The following is a 7,294-nucleotide window of genomic DNA, read 5'->3' on the forward strand; positions in this document are numbered from 1 at the left end:
GCAGGGCAGTGACTTGAGCTGCTCCACTAAGGATGCTTGTTGTTACTTCTTGATTATATGCTAAACAAGGGGTGGATGATTAAAGAGCTTTCAAAGGAAGCAGTGGCCAATTCCCGTAACTGAGGGTTCTTCTCCTTTTTAGACCATTTAGGTAACTTCCTGATGTTGCTGTGGCTTCTGTAATCTCGGCACTGGTGGAGTGTCTTTTAGCATGCTAATACATTATAATTAGCATATAATGAGTGATGAGGACAACGAGAGGTCACTTTGGTCGCGATCTTGGTTTTGGTGGGTTTGGGCTGGCTTCTTTACCACATGCTGTTTTATGAGCAAGGTCTTTGTGACCTGTTACCTTGTGCTCACCTCCTAGCTCATCCTGTCACTTGGAATGCCACACCTCCTGGGAATGCAGCCCAGTAGGTCTCAGCCTCATTTTACCCAGCCCCTATTCAAGATGGAGTTGCTTTGGTTGAAACACCTCTGACAGACCCACCAGAGGAGCCCTTCAGTTTGCATTAATATGTGTGGCTACTTATTTCACAGATACTACGCGTCAAATGTCGGTACAATGTCAACAGCTCACCCTCTTGGTTGTTGAGTTTCCGCATTACACAAATAAGGAAGCAGGCCCAGAGGAGAGCCTGGGAAATAAGTTGGAGAGACCCATCCTGGGGTTGCTTGATTTAGGGATTTAGACGGGGAATGACTCCTCCATAGATCTAAAAGAAGAAACTGCATACTGTGCATAGTGGCTTCTTTTCTGCCAGCCCTAAACAGCTCAAGAAGGGAGAGGCTCTCAGTTATGAGGCTGGGTGTGAAGCATTTTTTTTTTCTTTGAGAGAGGTCTTGCTTTGTTGCCCAGGTTGGTCTCCAACTCCTGGGCTCAAGGGATCCTCCCACTTTGGCCTCCCAAAGTGCTGGGATTACAAATGTGAGCCACCACACCTCGCCTGAAGCATCTTGGGTCATGCATCTAGCAAACCTTTGGTCTGTGTCTCTCAACCCCATTGGACATGAGGTCTCCCTAAAACAATTATTTGGCTACAACCCCTTTAATATCCTGAACTTAGCTAAACAGTTATTTTAAAAATCAATATTCATATATAACTAAAGAAGAAACAGAGGAAAAGTAATTTGTAATATGTATTTCAATATATAAGTATTCATTTTGACTCCATTAGCAGATAGCAGTCACCGCCCTGCTTGCACTTGTTTTGAATCAGTGAGCCTGCAGCTGCCAAGTGCAGACTAACAAGAGGTAAATAACCCATATACCTCAAGCAGCTCTGACTTTAACTTATTCTTTTATTTTTTATTTTTTTTATTTTTATCTCTTTTTAGACATGAGGTCTCACTATGTTGTCCCAGTTGACCTCAAACTCCTGCACTCAAGTGATCCTCCTGCCTTGGCCTCCAAAGTACTGGGATTATAGGTGTGAACCACTGTGCCTGGGCTTTTATATTTTTTTTAAGTGCACATTTTAATATTTAGCTTGTCACCCTTAAGCAATGAGGTCCAAAGCTTGAGGATAGCCACACAGGAGCATAGATTCAAATTGTCCTGAATATACACTTTGATTCACAGCAGTTACAAGTGAGTTTTTAAGGAAATGGAATAGTTCCTAAGTTGTTTATCAATAATTTAAAATAAGATAACATAAGCAATTGATTGGCTATACATTGTTTTTATATCACAAATTCCAGGAACAGATAGTGGGTGAGGCAGGTAGTCAGGGACAAAACACCTTGAAACAATTGTCTCTGGGCATGGGTGGGGAGGATGTGACTGAAGTTCCATACTCATGCCTTTCTGGGCCTGATAAATTGGGCATGTCTCACATCATGAGACTGCTCTGAGCTATTTTTCTTTTCTCAAACTTTATACCAAATTCTAGGCTGTGGGCTTTCATTTGTTCAGTAAGTATGTATTGAGTATTTATGTAATTTGGAACTCTTCTGGGGTTACAATTTAACTTACTTTCTCACCTCCAAATCATTATCACCTCAGTGAGGACTAAACCCAATGATTTTTTTAACTTGCCAAAATTCCTATCTATAGGGTCTGGGGAGTCATGCCCTACAAATCATAAATTCTCATCAGATGGGTTTTATTTAACCCTATATATCATGACTTACTTTCCAACCTGACTCTGGAATAACATGATGAGACAAGGAAGAAAAGCAAAATATTTTAATATTTTTACCTCAAAACATGTTTCTTTGCCATGTCTTGAAATGGCCCTGCAACTGTCCTTTGTGGGGGAAAATTTTCATGTGTAAAGAATCTCTGTTAACATAACTACATCTTTTTCTTCCAGGCCCTTCCAATTGTAAAGAGATTAATTAAAAGTGTAGCACCTTTTACAGATGTGAATAGGAAACACTTGTCATCCATTGTCTCTAACGGCAACTACTGTAAGACTTCAAAAGAACCTTGGTCTCCACAATCTTTTTTTCTCAACCTGAACGTTTCTTTTCTATCAATGCCAGGTCTTTAGACAAACTCAACCAATTGTCAACCATAAAATGTTTAAATTTACCTAGAGCCTGAAAACCCTGCCACCCCACTTTGAATTGTCCCGCCTTCCTGGACCAAACCAATGATTTATTTATTTATTTATTTTTATTTTTATTTATTTATTTATTTTTAGTAGAGACGGGGTTTCACCGTGTTAGCTAGGATGGTCTCGATCTCCTGACCTCGTGATCTGCCCGTCTCGGCCTCCCAAAGTGCTGGGATTACAGGCTTGAGCCACTGCGCCCGGCCTATTTTTTTTATTTTTAGATGGAGTCTCCCTCTGCTGCCCGTGCTGGAGTGTGGTGGTATGATCTCGGCTTGCGGCAACCTCTGCCTCCTGGGTTCAAGTGATTCGCCTACCTCAGCCTCCCGAGTAGCTAGGATTACAGGCGCCTGCCACCACGCCCAGCTAATTTTTTGTATTTTTAGTAGAGACAGGGTTTCACTATGTTGGCCAGGCTGGTCTCGAACTCCTGACCTCAATATCAGCCTGCCTTGGCCTCCCAAAGTGCTAGGCGTGAGCCACTGCACCCAGCCGATGTATTTCTTAAATGCATTTGATTGATGTCTCATGCCTCCCTAAAATGTATGAAACCAAGCTGCACCCCAGACCACCTTGGGCACATGTTCTCAAGACCTCCTGAGGGCTGTGTCATGGGCCATGGTTACTCATATTTGGCTCAGAATAAATCTCTTCAAACATTTTACAGAGCTTGACTCTTTTCGTTGACATCAATGAGGCCTAATCTGATCACGCTATAACACTGCAAGTCCCCATCTTTCTCCCCTGATTGTTTTCAAAAGCAGTGATCCGTTGAGGTGCTCATTTTTGTAACCCCAGTTTCTAGAAAAGTACCTGGGTGAGAGTATGTAGGATCTCCATAAAAGTTGAATTAATGAATTTTGTAATGACTGCACCTCCAGACAGGAGCTGTCTTCTGGGCTCCCTGAGTCTCTGACAAACCTCTCCCACAACGAGTTTACCAACAGCAAGGACCTTCCTGGATGACTTCCACTGGGTTGGGGATTGAGGATTGAAAGGGGAGAGGCTGCGTGTGGAATATTCTGGCTGTGCTGACTGTGGACTTAGTCCTGTGTCTTCCTGCATCCAGTGTAGTATCTGGAGGAAGAATGCCTGGGCTTCACTAGCACCACCGAGGAAGCCCATAAGAATATTTCCCAGCTATGTGGATTCAACTGGAACCACTGTGGAGAGGTGGTACCTGCCTGCAAATGGCACTTCATCCAGGACACCTGCCTTTATGAGTGCCCCCCAAACTTGGGGCCCTGGATCCAGCACGTACTCATGGCTTCCTGGCACCCAAGAGCTAGCAGAGGAGCTGAATTTTCCAGGCATCTCTGCAGGCTGCAACCCCAGCTCCAGTTCTATTCAGGGCTGGGTTGCTGGAATTCTTGAGCCTGAGACCTTCTTTTCTACCAAAATCTCCCAGGTGGATCAGAGCTGGCTCAAAGAGCAGGTACTGAATGTGCCCCTGTGCAAAGAGGACTGTGAGCAATGGTGGGAAGACTGTCGCACCTCCTACACCTGCAAGAGCAACTGGCACAAAGGCTGGAACTGGGACTCAGGTGAGGGCTGGGGTGGGGCAGGAAAGGAGGGATTTGGAAGTGAAGGTGCGTGGGTGTGGAACAGGTTTGTGACATTTTGGGTTTGTAGGGCTGGCAGAATCAGAGATGCTTTTGGGCCCAGTGGCTAAAGGTCTTTCCTCTTCCCTCCAGGGTCTAACAAGTGCCAGGTGGCAGCTGCCTGACTACCTTTCCATTTCTATTTCCTCACACCCACTGCTCTGTGCAGTGAAATCTAGAGTCACTCCTACACGGTCAGCAACTACAGCCAAGGGAGCAGCCGCTGCATCTGGATATGGTTTGACCCGGCCCAGGGCAACCTCAGTGAGGAGGTGGTGAGGTTCTATGCTGCAGCCGTGAGTGGGGCTGGGCCCTGGGCAGCCTGACCTCTCCTGCTCAGCCTGGCCCTAACACTGCTCTGGCGGCTCAGCTGACTCCTTTTACCTTCTGATACTTGGTCATCCCTGCCCTGTTTAGCCCCACAGCTCCCAACTATTTGGTTCCTGCTCTATGGTCTTGTCTCTGACAGCCACTTTGAATAAACCAGACACTGCACATGTGTCTTGAGAATTATTCAGGTATGAATCGGAATGTGGCTGTTTTGTTTCCCAATTCTCATTGATTGAAGCTAGTTACACTGGGTTAGTTCCCAGCTCTGATGCTTGCTATGAACTAGCCTGATACTTAAGTATTCTTCTAAGGCAGGAAACATTCACAGCTCTCAATTTTATTTTTCCCTATAGCTCCAATCTAGAGCCAAGCTCAGGCGTTTTTCGTTTTTTTGAGACAGGGTCTCACTGTCTCACCCAGGTTGGAATGCAGCGGCATGATCTCAGCTCACTGCAACATGTGCCTCCTGGGCTCAAGTGATCCTCCCACCTCGGCCTCCCAAATACTTGGAACTACAAGCATGTGCCACCACACCTGGCTAATTTTTCAATTTTTTGTAGAGAGGAAGTCTTGCAATGTTGTCCAGGCTGGTCTCAAACTACTGGACTCAAACAATCCTCCTACCTCAGCCTTCTGAGTAGCTGAGAATATAGGTGTGAGCCTCCACACTCAACTAATAAATATAAGACATGTATTTTATATATATAATAGTAGAGACAGGGTCTCACTATTTTACCTAGGTTTGTCTCAAACTCCTGGGCTGGAGTGATCCTCCCAAAATTCTGGGATTACAGGCATGAGTCACTGTGTCTGGCCACAAGTCATGTTCATTTCTTGCTCAAGCTACAATGTTGAATGTGGGCTGTCAGGGGGGATTCTGTTTATTTCTCATTCCTGGACTACATTAGCAGCCAGCGGGTTCTGCTTCTCACTCAAGTACCCACGCTGATGGAGGCTCCATCTTCCATGAAGCAGGAAGAGGGAACTTGGCAAATTCCATAAGGCTCTTCAAATTTCCACCCACCACTTGTTTCTGTGGCCAAATCAAGTCATGAGCATGCCTAAATTCAAGAAAGCCAGGAAAACATAATCCTATCACATACTTGGAAGGAGAGGAGAATCACAAGGTTTGCAACAGACCTAATGATGACTAAAAAGGCTTTGTTATTTTCTAGTTAGTTTCTGTTTCTGGCATGGTCATAGTTACAAATTTAATTTTTTGGTTAGATCCTAGTAAGAAGGAGGACCAACTCTCTATACATATACAAGTAACTACATCAATATGAAAAGTGGAGCAATCCACCAATGACCGCCCTGGCTAGTCTTGTAAACAAGGCCAATTGATGCCCTTTTTGCCCTTCATTTGTTTCAATTTATTATTATTTATTATTTTTATTTTTTGAGACAGGGTCTCCTTCTGTTGCTCAGGCTGGAGTGCAGTGGCACAATCATGGCTCACTGCAGTCTTGACCTCCTGGGTTCAAATGATCCCCCAACCTTAGCCTCCCAAGTATCTGGGACTACAAGCACATGCCACCATGCTGGGCAAATTTTTTGTATTTTTTTGTAGAGATGGGTTTTGCCATGTTGCCCAGGTTCAAGATGGGTCTTGAACTGCTGCACTCAAGTGATTCATTCACCTACCTTGACCTCCTAAAGTGCTGGGATTACAGGCGTGAAACACCTCTGCCAGACCACTGATTTCTTTTTTTGAACCAAAAGCATAGTTGATCAATGCAAAAGCTAATAATCGGACATTAACACAATTCAAAACTCTTGCACTTTAAAAGACACCCTTAAGAAAATTAAAAGACAAGCAACAGACTGGAGGGAAATATTTGCGAAACATATCTGATAAAGGATCCCTATCCATAAAATACAAAAAACACTTACAACTCAGTAATAAGAAGGCAGACAACCCAATCAAATAATGGGCAAAAGAAATGAACAAATATTTCATTAAAGACGATACACAAATTATGAATAGTTACACGAAAAGATGCTCAACATTATTAATCATTAGATAAATGGAAACTAAAACCACAGTGATATACCATTTTATACCTACTAGAATGGCCATAATAATAAGACAGGCAATAACAAGTGCTGGCAAGGATGTGGAGAAATGGGAACCCTCACACGGTGCTGGTGGGGACGTAAAATGGCACAGCCCTTTGGAAAACAGTGTGGCAGTTTCTCTAAAAGTTAAATGTAAAACTGCCATACAATCCAAAATTCCACTCCCAGGTGTCTGCTCAGGAGAAATGAAAACAAGCATAACAAAACTTAAATATGAATATTTGTAATATTCATATTTATGTATGTAAATATGATGCATCATTTATGCATGTAAGTATGATGTATCATATTATGTATCACTATACATAGTAGCCCCAAGCTGGCAATAACCTAAATTTTTAGCAACTGGTGAATGAATAGACAAAATGTGGTGAATCCATACAGTAGAAGACTGTGCAGCAATGAATCATGATGACACTTGCTATGTCATGGATGAGCCTCAAAAACATTATGCTAAGTGAAAGAAGCCAGACCTAAGAGGCTTCATGTGGTTGATTTCACTTACATGAAATGTGCAGGAAAGACAAATTTATAGAGGCAGAAAGTAGGGTAGTAGCTGACTGGGGCTAGAAGTGAGAACAGGGATTAATTGTAAATGGGCATGAGGGGGGATGAAAATTGAGGGGATGATTCTGAGTTTCTGTGGGGTGTGTTCGTGAGGGAATGTATTCTAAGGAATTTGACATGTGGCTCCATAAAAATCTATTATCTGAGACAAACTCC

General features: G+C 43.4%; 1 pseudogene; it reads left to right on the forward strand.

Annotated features, from left to right (window-relative positions):
* The first annotated feature begins 557 nt into the window (after positions 1-557).
* On the forward strand, positions 558-4,536 carry LOC119623300 (folate receptor alpha-like; annotated as a pseudogene).
* Positions 4,537-7,294: the final 2,758 nt, after the last annotated feature.

Source organism: Chlorocebus sabaeus, chromosome 1 (assembly GCF_047675955.1).
Source record: "Chlorocebus sabaeus isolate Y175 chromosome 1, mChlSab1.0.hap1, whole genome shotgun sequence".
Classification (NCBI taxonomy): Eukaryota; Metazoa; Chordata; class Mammalia; order Primates; family Cercopithecidae; genus Chlorocebus; species Chlorocebus sabaeus.